Source organism: Muscardinus avellanarius (assembly GCF_963383645.1).
Source record: "Muscardinus avellanarius genome assembly, chromosome: 1".
Taxonomy (NCBI): domain Eukaryota; kingdom Metazoa; phylum Chordata; class Mammalia; order Rodentia; family Gliridae; genus Muscardinus; species Muscardinus avellanarius.
This window is the reverse complement of record NC_137786.1, coordinates 222,608,105-222,621,357: the sequence shown is the minus strand read 5'-3', so window position 1 is coordinate 222,621,357 and position 13,253 is coordinate 222,608,105.

Sequence of the window (13,253 nt, the reverse complement as noted above, 5' to 3'; positions counted from 1 at the left end):
TTTCTTTGCCACAACTTTTACAAGCTTCTTCTCTCTTTCCTACCTATTCTCTTCTCTCTGTTTCATTTTTCTTTTCTTTGTCATAATAAATCAGTTTCATATCACTATACATAAATACTTAACACTAGTTACTAGAATCCTTATATATTTTCAGTATCACTAACCTCTACCATATGTTACCTTACTGCACTCAAACTTTAATTATACTTGATCCTATTCACTACTTTATGTTATTCTTGCATCTACAATTCCAGCTCCTTCTTCCCCACTCAAATTTTAACACTGAATACAAACCAACTTGTCCTTGTTTATATAAGTTGATATCTATAGAATGAAAGCTATCAAAGCAACAAATATATGAACTTAACAAACATTAATCATAAAAAGGTGGCAAAAATCTTCTCCCATTTTGTGGGCTCTTGATCGAGGTCCTAGACAGTTTCCTTTGCTTTACAGAAGCTCTTCAGTTTCATGCAATCCTGGTATTCATTCACTTTTGAGTTTCTTGTGCCTTTGGGGTCTTGTTCAGAAAGTGTTTATCTGTGCCTATGTGTTGCAGTGTTGGACCTATGCCCTCTTCAGGGAGCCTCAAGGTCTCTGGTCTAATTTCCAAGTCTTTGCTCCAACTTGAATTAACTCTTGTGCAGGGTGAGAAAGTGAGATTTATTTCCATTTTTCTGCACATGGTTAACCAGTTTTACCAACACCATTTGTTGAGCAGACTATCTTTCTTGCAGTGAATATTTTTGGCCCTTTGTCAAAAATCAATTGGCGTATGTGTGTGAATTTGTTTCTGAGTCTTCTATCCTGCCTCATTGGTCTATGTATCTGTTTTTGTGCCAGTACCATGCTGTTTTAATTACAATGGCTTTGAAGTATTTAAAGTCAGGTATTGTGATTTCTCCTGCATGGTTTTTGTTGCTGTGAACTACTCTGGCTATTTTGGGGTGTTTGTTGTTCCAAATGAATTTAAGGACTGATTTCTTTAGGTCTCTGAGGAATGATCTGGGTAATTTAATGTGTATTGCATTGAATCTGTAGATCACTTTGGAAGTATGACGATATTGAAGATATTTATTCTACCTGTCCATGAACATGGAAGATCTTTTCACATTCTATTTTATAATTTTCTTTGTAGAGGCCTTTTACCTCCTTGGTTAAGTTTATTTCTAAGTATCTTATTTTTTGTGGGAAATTCTGAGTGGAAGTGTTTTCTGAATTACTTTTATGTGGACTTATGGTTGGTGTATAGAAAAGCTTCTGATTTTTTAAGACTGATTTTGTATCCAGACACTGTTGAATTTGTGATAAGTTCCATATGCCTTTAGGATGAGTTTGTTGGGTCTTCTAAGTATAGTATCATATCATATGCAAATAGTGAAAGGTTGAGTTCTTCTTTTCCTATTTGTACTCCTTTGATTTTCTTTTCTTGCCTTATTGCTCTGGCTAGGGTCTCAAGTACTATATTTAAGAGAAGTGCTGATAATGGATAACCTTTTCTTGTTCCTGTTTTGGGGGGAATTTTGGAAGATTTTTCCCCATTTAATATGATGTTGGCTGAGCCAGGCGTGGTGGTGCACACTTGTAATCCCCGCGCTTGGGAGGATGAGACAGGAGGATCGCGCAGTTTTCGAAGCCAGCCTCAGCTACTTAGTGAGGCTCTCAGCAACTTAGAGAGACTCTGTTTCCAAATAAAATATAAAATAGGTCTGGGAGTATAGCCCAGAGGTAGAGAGCCTCTGGGTTCCACCTCCAGTACCACCAAAAAAAAAAAAAAAATGATGTTAGCTGTGGGCTTATGGTAGATTGCCTTTATGATGTTGAGGTATGTTTCTTCTGTTCCAATTCTCTGCAGTGCTTGTAGCATAAATGGATATTGAATTTTGTCAAATGGGTTTTCAGTGTCTATTTAAATGATCATGTGGATTTTGTCTTTGGTTCTATTTATATGATGAATTTCATGGATTGATTTTTGTATGTTGAACCAGCCTTGCATCCTTGGGATGAACCTTAATTGGTCATTGTGTATGATTTTTTTATATGGTTTTGAATGTGTGTTGGTAGTATTTTGTTTAGCAGTTTTGCATCCAGATTCATCAAAGAGATAGGCCTGTAGTTTTCCTTCTTTGAACTCTGTTTGGTTTTGGTATTAATGTTATGTCAAAAACCTCAATTGAAAGTCAGCAGAATGGAAGAAGACTTTTGCCATCCACTCCTCCATTAGAGGACTAATATCTGGAATATACAGAGAATTCAAGAAACTCAACACTAAAAAAAATTTAAAAATTGGTAAATGAACTAAATAGACACTTCATGAAAGAAGAAATTCAAATGGCCAATAAATGCATAAAAAAGGCTCAACAACATTGGCAATCAGAGAGATGCAAATGAAAACTACACTGGTATTTCACCTAACTACAATTAGATTGGTAATCATTCAAAACATAAAAAGCAACAAATGCTGGCGAGGATGTGGAGAAGTGGGAACTCTAAAACATTGTTGGTGGGATTGCAAATTAGTTCAACCACTTTGGAAATCAGTATGGAGGCATCTCCAAAAATTTGGAACAAATTTACCATTATATCCAGCAATACCACTTATGGGTATCTACTCAAAGGAAATGGAACCAAACTACCAAACCAAAGCAAGTATATCTATGTTCATAGCTGCACAAATCACCATAGCCAAACTATGGAACCAGCCAAGATGTCAATCAACAGATGAATGGATTAAAAAACTACGGGATATGTATACAATGGAATTTTACTCAGACATTATAAAAAGAGTTGCATAATTTACAGGGAAATGGATGGAACTGGAGGGCATTATGCTAAGTGACATTAGTCAGTCACAAAATATAAGAGATCAGATACTTCCCATAATATACAAAATAAAGGAGAAATGGGTCATAGGACAAACTCTATATGAAGAAGGAGATCCTATAGAGGAGCAAAATAAGGCAACCTAACTGAGGGGATGAGGGTGGGGGAGAAGGAAACTCTCTAAAGCACATGATGTACTTAAACAAACATATCAAAGTCAACCACTAAGCCAAGCATGGGAAAGAAGGATGGAAAGGGAATGTAGTGGGGATTGGGTAAGGGCTAACTGGGTGATATGTGCATGTATGTCTACACAAGATTTTTTTTATCCCATTATGATGTATGTATACTATGTACCAATAAAAATTAAAAAATAAAAAAATTATGAAAAGAAAGATTAGCAAAGAAGCAATTGGCTCCCACAACCCCACAATAGCATAATTTGCCAGTACAGAAAAAGACAATTTAGAACATTAATAAAAAATTTTTGTGATACTGGGGTTCCTGGAAACCCTTTCTACCTCCAGGCTACACTCCCAGACCTATTTCTTTTTTTATTTTTATTTGGAAACAGGGTCTCTTAAGCCAGTCCTGCTGGCTTTAAACCTGAGTGATCCTCCTGTCTCCGCCTCCCAAGCATGGGGATTACAAGCGTGCGCCACCATGCCCGGCTTAATAAAATATTATACAGGACTCCTGAAAAGAATTTAGAAGAAAGACTGATGAAACTCAGGCAAAACTACCAACCCTTCTGCAAAGGACACAAAGTACTATGAAGACATGTACACTGACCTGCCCCCCTGGAAACTGTCTGCTCCCAACAGGCCCTGCCTTGACAGAGAGCAAGAGCAAGAGGTCCTGATGTGTCTACATCCCTGTCAGACTCAGCCCTGCCCACTATCCCTGTTCCATAAATTATTTCAGAGCCTCTACTTCATGAGGGGGAAATGTTAGGTAGAATGGGACAGAGAATCCACCCAGCCCTCATGGGCAATTGCAGCCCTCAGTTACAATTGTCATTTTAGACACTATTCCCTCACCCCTACCTCAAACCCAAGTTTCACTTAGGCATCTGAAGGAAAGTTTACAACATGTTAAAAATAGTTCAGGTGCACTATGCTTTGGCCTAAGAAAAGATAATTTCCTTCTTCAAATGCATGTGAATCTAGGGGGAGGTTTCCAGAGTAATTGAATCTCACCAGGAAGAGAATTCACCACCATTTTTCACTTCTGTAAACCAACTGTTCCAGACCTTTTCTTTGAAATGTATCTTTTCTCATGAACTTCTTGTGAGCTATTCCCCTACCTCCATAAATAAACCCCTTATATTTCCTTCCAAAAAATGTTTGTTATTTCTCAAGCTGTATATGATAATATTAGTGCTTTCTGGAACTACAAAATGCTAACAAAGCATTAAATTTATTGTTGTAGTAGAAACAAACAACAACCCCAGAATTCAAAAAATGAAAGAAAAGGATATCTGTTATATGTACATAGTAAAATGTGAGGAAGCCATTGTTTTCTGTTGAATATTAAGCAGATGTCCATCAAAAATAAAATTGAAGACACAGACAACTGTCAAAGGGAACTATTGAGACCAAGAAGCAATGTGAAAACATTAACATTATGTAAAATTAGAAATCCAAAAATAATCACTTGATCAGTTCATACCATGGGTAGTGGATAGGAGGTGATTTGTCTCAACTATTGGAAGATATTTAAAACTATTACAATGAAAGGAAGATGGAAACCAAGTAAAGACCCCTATATAAGTCTGTCTCTAACTTGTCCTGGGAGGTTCCAAACTGAGCGGCATTCCAGACCCCATACTACCCTCACGGAAAAGGGGAACTAAAGACAAATAAACTCAATAATATATAGAAAGCCACCTTTAAACGCCACGGCAAAAAAATAGAAAAAAAGCAACCAACCAGAAGTGCTGAAACAATATCTATGTCAGGAGTTTTTAAAAGAACCAAGAAATGTTATAATTAACAACCTGTGACCTACTTCACAGATATGGAGGTCACCAGCCACAGAATCACACAGCCTAGGAAAGACAGAAGGAAGAAGGATGGCCATACCCAAATTCCTCTCCATCCCAACCCCCATCTACTGCTGGCCAGGCAACAGACTCCCCAAAAAATAAAAGGAAAGAATGGGGACAAAAGTAGACTGTCACTGCACTTGAAACTCTGAGGATTACATTAGGTCTGAAAGCTACAGACCAACCCAGCCTTCTCTGTGTTGATCAGGGATTGCACAAGAATGGGCCCCAGCAATACTTGGTGCCCATACAGGAAGAGAGAGAGAGACATAGGGCTGTGATATCACTCACTGCAGACCAAAACACTGGGGCTGTAAATTGTCAGCATTGCTATAGGTTACCAATCTCCAGAACCTACTGGCAGAGCTCAAGTGTATGGGTTTTACTTTTTTATTACTGTTTATCTCTCTTTCTTTCTTTCTCTCTCTCTCTCTCTCTCTCTCTCTCTCTCTCTCTCTCTCTCTCTCTCAATATATATTTATATATAAATTTTTCCTCATCCCTTTATTCTGTATGTTGCTTTTGTTTTTTTGCTGCTACTCTGTACTTGTATATTTGTTGATTTTTAACACCTTTTGGCAGCTTTTTTTCTCTTTCTTAACTCATTCTATCTTTCCTTCCTTTTTTTTTCTCTTTTGTGGTGTAGGAGATTGAGCCTAGGGCCCTAGTGAATGCTGGGTAAAGGCCCTGGGCCAAGCCCTCAACCCCACCCTAGTAGAGCCTCCCCCCAGCAACCAGCTGGGGCCAGCCCCTCCCTGCATCTCCTTACCAATATGCCTTTTTAGCAAAGTAGGAGGCAGAACGGGCAGAGAAGCATGCTTGAACAAGAGCTTCTGAACAACTTTCACATCTGTTCTTAGCAAGCCTCAAATCAAGAAAAAAAAAAATCCTGACAAGGAAACTTCCAAAACCACAATGGAAAGCAGGTCTAGTTCAACAAAGAAACTTTACTCACTCCCAATTAAACACTTTTTAAGTGTCCTTTTTATTTTTTATTTATCCCTTTCAACAATTTTTATTGGTTCATTGTAGTCATATATCTTAATGGGGTACAAGATGGTAGAGGCATATGCACACATCATTATTTAGCCCTTCTTCAGTTCTCACTCCATTCCTCTTCCTTCTCATGTTGGCTTAGTGATTGACTTTGAGATGTTTGTGATACACATCATGTACATTAGGAGATTTTCCTCTTTCCCCTCGCATTTCCTTCAATTAGGTTGCCCTATTTGCTCATCTATGGTTTCTCTTTCTTAGTCTAGAGTTCCTCCTATGACCCCTTTCCCCCCTATCTTTCCCATATTAGGAAGAGCATTCAGTTTTTTACTTTTTGTTACTGACTAATCTCACTTAGCATAATATTCTTCAATTCCATCTATTTCCCCGTAACTGATATAATTTTGTTATTCTTATTGGGTGAGTAAAATCTCATTGTGTATATATTCCATCATTTTGTAACCCATTCATCTGTTGATGGACATCTTGGAGGGTTCCATAGTTTAGCAATGGTGAATTTAGTGGCTATGAACATAAATAAGCATGCATTTGTGCTTTGGAGTGCTTTGGAGGTAATTCTGTTCACCCCAGGATCCTAGAGCAACTCTTTGCCCAGGGTGCACCTTGGGACCCGACAGGCTAGCTCAGTTTGAATTTCCAGAGACACTGTAAAAGTCCTCAAGGTGCGATACATACACAGGGCCTCAGGGGGAGCGTCTAAGATGACTTTGGACACCCTCCACCCCTGCTCTATGTCCATTTTCAAACTCTTGGGTTATTTTCCCATGTTGGTGTCAGTCAGGTCGAGGGATTGCTATTTGGGCTGGCAACCTGCACTGGTGCCGGCAGCCCGGCTGTGTCTATAGCAGATCTGATGCTCAAACTTATTTTTTTTTAATTGCCACAGCAATAAGACAAGAGAAGGAAATCAAATAGGAAGAGAGCAATTAAAAGTATCCTTATTTGCAGATGATATAATTCTTTATCTAGAAGATCCAATGAACTTAACTGAAAGACTTCTGGAGCTGATTAAACAATTCAGCAAAGTTGCAGGTACAAAATCAACCTAAAGAAATCAGTAGTATTTCTTTATGCCCACAATGAATCCACAATGAAAGAAATAAAGAAAACTATTCCATTTACTATAACCTCTAAACCAATAAAATATCTAGGAATAAACCTAACCAAAGATGAAAAAGACCTCTACAGAGAAAACTACAAAACATTAAAGAAAGAAATTGAAGAAGACCTTGGAAGAAGGAAAGATCTCCCTTGCACATGGATAGGCAGGATAAATATCATCAAAATGGCCATTCTGCCAAAAGTGATCTACAGATTCAATGCAATCCACATTAAAATACCAACAACTGTTCTTATATACCTGGTAAAATCAGTTATGAATTTTGTATGGAGAAAGAAAAGACCCAGAATAGCCAAAGTAATTCTCAGCAACAAGAACCATCAGGAGGCACCACAATTCTGGACTTCAAATTATGCAATAGAGCAAATAGTATTAAAAACAGCATAGTATTGGCACAACCATAGGCATTCTGACCAGTGGAACGAAATAGAAGATACAGAAACAAACCTACACATCTATAATCAATTGATCTTTGACAAAGGGGACAAACCCATATGCTGGAGAAAAGACAGCCTTTTCAACAAATGATGCTGGGAGAACTGCCTATCCATTTGTAGAAAGTTGGATCTGAATCCTTAATTCTCACCGTGCACAGGAATCAAATCAAGATGGATCATAGACTTAGAAATTAGACCAGACTGTGAAGTTAAAAGAGAAAGGCATAGGATCTACACTTCAATATATAGGCACAGGCAGTTACTTTCTCAACAAGACTTCCAAAGTGCAGAAAATTCAAGGAAGAATTAACAAGTGGGATTGCATCAAACTAAAAAAGTATCTTCTCATCAAAGGAAACCATCAAGAACCTAAAGAGGAAGCCTACAGAATGGGAGAAGATCTTTACCAGCCACCACTCTGATAGGGGGCTAATATCCAGAATATAAAAGGGCTCAAAAGACTCTACACTAGCAAAACAAACAACCCAATCAAGAAATGGGCAACTGAACTGAATAGACACTTCACAAAAGAAGAGTTACAAATGGTCAATAGATACATGAAAAGATGTTCTTCATCACTGGCCATCAGGGAGATGCAAATCAAAACTACACTGACTTTGTATCTAAACCCAGTAAGAGTGGCAAACATAAAGAAATCAAAGAACAACAAATGCTGGTGAGGATGTGGGGTAAGAGGACCTCTTTTACACTTTTGGTGGGAGTGCAAAGTAGTTCAGCCACTATGGAGATCAGTGTGGAGATTCCTTAGAAAACTGGGAATAGATCTACGATTTGATCCAGCTATACCAATCTAGGTTATCTTTCCAAAGAGCTTGAAATCAGAGAACTCCATTAACATATGCATACTCATGTTCATAGTAGGACAATTTGTAATAGCCAAAATATGGAATCAACCTAGATCTCCATCAACAGATGAATGGTTTGCAAAATTATGGGAAATACACACTATGGAATTTTATTCAGCTATAAAGAAGAATAAAATAATCACATTTGCAAGAAGATGGAAGGAGCTAGAGAAGATTATGTTAAATGGGATTAGTCAAGCACAGAAAGAGAAGGGACACATGTTTTCTCTACTATATGCCCAAGCTAGGGAGTAGTGGTAATACCAGAGGGACTCTAGATAATGGAGGGGAAACCTCATCAAAGCTAGAATGGAAGGATAGCAGAGGAAGAGAGCTGAGTTTGTTCAATGGAGGAGCTACATCTGAATATGTGTAATAATATAAATATAGCATTTTTATCCTGGACACTCATTATTGGGAGGGGGGAAGGGGAATGGGGAGGAGAGGGCATGAAGCACAATCTAAATGTACACCATTTTCAATATGTTCCACATATAAATAAAATAAAATATGAGAAAAAATAAAAAACAAATAATGTGAAACTCAATTTAAAAATAAAAAATAAAAAATAAATAAAAGGTCCCGGGCATGGTGGTGCAGGCTTGTAATCCCCACGCTTGGGAGGTGGAGACAGGAGGATGGTGCAGGTTCGAAGCCAGCCGCGCTGGCTTAAGAGACCCTGTTTCCAAATAAAAAAGTATAAAAATAGGTCTGGTAGTGTAGGCCAGAGGTAGAAGGGTTTCCAGGAACCTATATATATATATATATATATATATATATATATATATATATATATATATATGGAGTTAGGACTCTGAATTTATCTCAATATCATGCACAATTCTGCAATTCCCCCCTGCATTATCAGGGGAAAAAATCAGCTGCAGTTGATGTATGAAAGTCATGAAAAATAAATGCATGAGTATAAAAGTTCTTTGGCTATAAGGGTAAGTATTTCAACACAGCACTTTTCAAGACACTTCCATTTAGTAACTGCAGATACTTTCTTTTTTTTATAATTTTTTCCTATTGTCAGTTTGCCTGAAACACATTAACTTGCCCTCAATGCAAGTTTTCATGGGAAAGTGGCTGATAACTAAGAGACTCAGGAAACCACTACGGAAGCAAAAGACTGAAGTAGCTGCAGTATGTCTCCTGCTAGAAAAATGTAGACACTATGCGTTTGTGTTTGTGTGTGTGTGTTTGTGTGTGTGTGAGTGTATGTATGTTTGAATCATTGGGGATTGAACCAAGGGGTATTCTACCTCTGAGTTACTCTCCCAGCCCTCTTACTTTTATTTTTATTATTTTTAATTTTTTGTTTATTTATATTTATTTTTTGTGGATCATATTAAAAATGGTATACATTCAGACTGTGTTTGGTGACCTCTCCCATGCCCCCACTTCCCCTCCTCCCTTCAACAGTGAGTGTCCAGGTTAACCATGCTACATTCATACTTTCACAACTATTTAAATGCCAAGGCCTCACTGAATTGCAGAGGGCCTCAGTAAGTTACTGAGCCTGGCTGTGAACCTGTGATTCTCCTGTCTGACCCTCCATGTACTGGGCTTTTGTCCTAGAGAACAGCATAATTTGAACAATGCAATCTTAGTTTAATATGGAGTTGCCACTGTCTGAATAGCAATTCCCCCACAACCACAAACGTCCACTGCTACAAGGCAAACGAGTATCCCTCAAAGATAAGAAAATAAAAATGAATCATAATTTGCTAAAACATTCTAGTCACAAGAATACTACAGAATAAAATAGGCTAGGTAAATATTATGTAGAAAATTAATTTGAATATTTTTTGGAGGTAATATGAGACAATTAAGAATGTCTCTTCTCTTAGAACATGCATATGTCACTATTTTTGGGAAAAGAACATGCCTGAAATTATATTCCATGGAGAGATGGCAGAAAAATGTAGTTTACTATTGAGCAATTATTTGAAAAAACACATAAAATTAATTGCAAACTTGAGCAGTTAGCTATCAATTTTGGTGCAACAAGGGAGAGATGATATTCCCACTGGAAAACATATTTTTCATATGAGAAGCACTACCTATTTAAAAAACAGAGTTATTTAAAAAGGTATTGATATTACCTACTTATACATATTAAAAATAAAAAAATTCAATGAAAAAGAAGCAACTTTTGCAGCAATGAAAAGGTAAATTTTTAATATGCTGATCTTGTATCTTTCAGGATTATTATCTAATTTGAGCATCATATTTTAATAATTATTTGAAACATCTAAAATCATGAATATGTCTTGACCTTAAAATGTATTCACTATTTAATTTTTCTTCTGTCTTTTTTCTTCTACTTTCTGAGTAAAATAGTTAAATTAATATGTTTCTGAATATAATTGTTATGGTTTGAATGGTGGGGGTTCTTTTTCTTATTCAACTAAGTTTAATTGAATAGAAAAATTAAAACTAACATGCAGCTCAGTGCAGCTTTAACAAATCTTATTACAAAATTAGGAAATAGAGCAATAAGAAATAGAGAAGAGAAAGAAAAAGCAGCATGCTGACCCGCATGCTGGAGAGCCTGAAAATGGAACTCCAGCCCCTTTTGGGGACCCCAACCTTTAAATAGATTTTGTATTGGTATCTTTCTCATCAGCATTACCAAGGTAATGGGCTAGTTACTTATTCCTTAGCCAGGTGATGCCTCTTTGTCTCCGGGCAGTGCACTTACTAAGTACAATGGTCAAGAATCTACCTGGCCCTTGTCTATTGTATTGGACAGTATTAGTTGCTCATCATCTAGGGTGCTTTGAAGCTGCACAAAAAGTTTACCTTTCCTATGCCCAACCCGAATCAGAGAGGAGAGGAGGTAAACAGAGGCACTGGTTGCATCTATTGTACTTTTAGTGCTGATGGCTTCCATTGCCTCTAAGGCCTTTACTATAGATTAATCATTAGAATGAAGGGCAAAGACAGAGAGGAATTCTGCATTGTAATAGCTGCAGGTCCCTCACTGCCTGAGTGCTTGCAAAGCACCTAGGCTCTGACTATATTTTACATTTTGGAAATTATCAAAGCAATTTTCTAGTACTGGCACATTAGTACATTTTGATGCCTCTTCCGAATACTGGCACAATGATAAATAAATTTATCTGTTAAAATTATAATCATATAACATAAACAATAATTTAACTTACTTGATTCGTGTATTACTATTATTTATGTGACTCCAATAAAATAAGACAATAAATATGGCAGGACTTGGACACAGTATCAGGCTAGATTTGCTAAGCTTTACTAAATTTGCTAAACTTTTTATATATTGATTAATTTTTCCATGGGAGTATTTAGTTTGGAAATAAAAAAGACAAAGATGTTCAGATATTATTAGAATTAATAAATTAAAATGCCCAAATGGTATTTTTGAGCAATATCTATTTTTACCTAAAATAAGAATTAATACAATTTTGACATTGAAAACATGTTTTTGCATCTATATTCTCACTTTTTATGAAAAATAACCAATTGTGATGGTAATTTTTAATTTTAACTTAATTCAAAATCACATGTGGAATAACATAATAAAACAAAACGTTGTTAATATTCTCTGTAAAATAAATTCTGTAATAAATGTCAATGGCAAAAATATAAATACTTGATGAACAAAAGAGTTCAAATAATTTTATATCCATATATGAATGTTTCACTACCATCTCACTAATATGTAGGTAGAGGGGTGTTTACCAGGGTGTGAACTGGATGGAAATTAATAGCTACTATGTGCATATAGCCTGTATCACCATGGACCTCACTATGATGTATAATTACATTATATATGCATTATATACACATATACTTGAATAGCAGCTCTGAGCTCTGAGATTAACTGGCGAAGAAGCTTTAAGCAAGAGAATCATCTTTTTTTTTTTTTTTTTTTTTTTTTTTGGTGGTACTGGGGTTCCTGGAAGCCCTTCTACCTCCGGGTTACACTCCCAGACCTATTTTTACATTTTTATTTGGAAAAAGGGTTTCCTAAGCCAGCAGCGTGGCTGGCTTCGAACCTGCGCGATCTTCGTCCCTGCCTCCCAAGCATGGGGATTGCAAGTGTGCGCCACCACGCCCGGCCAAGAGAATCATCCTGACAGTTGATTTTAATTTTTATTTTTCTCTAGATCTTTTTTATTTTTTTTAACCTCACAACATTGTGTAAAGTACCTGTGTGCTTGGTGCATATTTCTAAAAACACAATTCACTTATTATCCCCCCTAAACAAGGGAGTGACACGTTGATACCACAGGTAATTTGGGTTATTTTAGGTAAGTAAAATAGCAAATGGAAAGTCTAGTTTATGAATCGTATTTCCCAGTCCTGTATTTCTTTCATGACTTGGGTCTGTTCAGATAGATTCTTCATTTACTAAGTAGAAACAAATATCCTTGATAAAATACACAGAAGAGATCATGAAAATCTATTTTAAGAAACAATGTGAAAATAAGACACAAAGATCATACTCATAACTGGTGATACATAAAAATATCAAAAGTTAATTTGTTAAGATAAAATAACAAACTACCTAATTAAGACAAAGTTCAATTTTCAGAATTATAAGAATATAACTTTTCAAATCTCATTGTCTTCATATATTATAAAGTAGGGAAATAAACATCTTAATTAAACTGAAAAGGAATAAAATATGATTAACAAAAATGCACATATTGATGCTAGAACATCTCAATGATAAGAATACAACCCCTATAAATAAACTCTGAATAAGTGATATTTGAGATAAGTCTTAAACAGAAGGTATAATCACATGAAGAACATTCTGGGCAAATACCCTTATATTTTTCATTTTTAAGATTCTAAAATAAATCTCAATATCCGAAAAAAATCAAATAAAGAGAAGATATTAGCAGTTGAGTATAAGAGACTTCTAGGGTTCAAATTAAAATAGTTGTGATCACTGT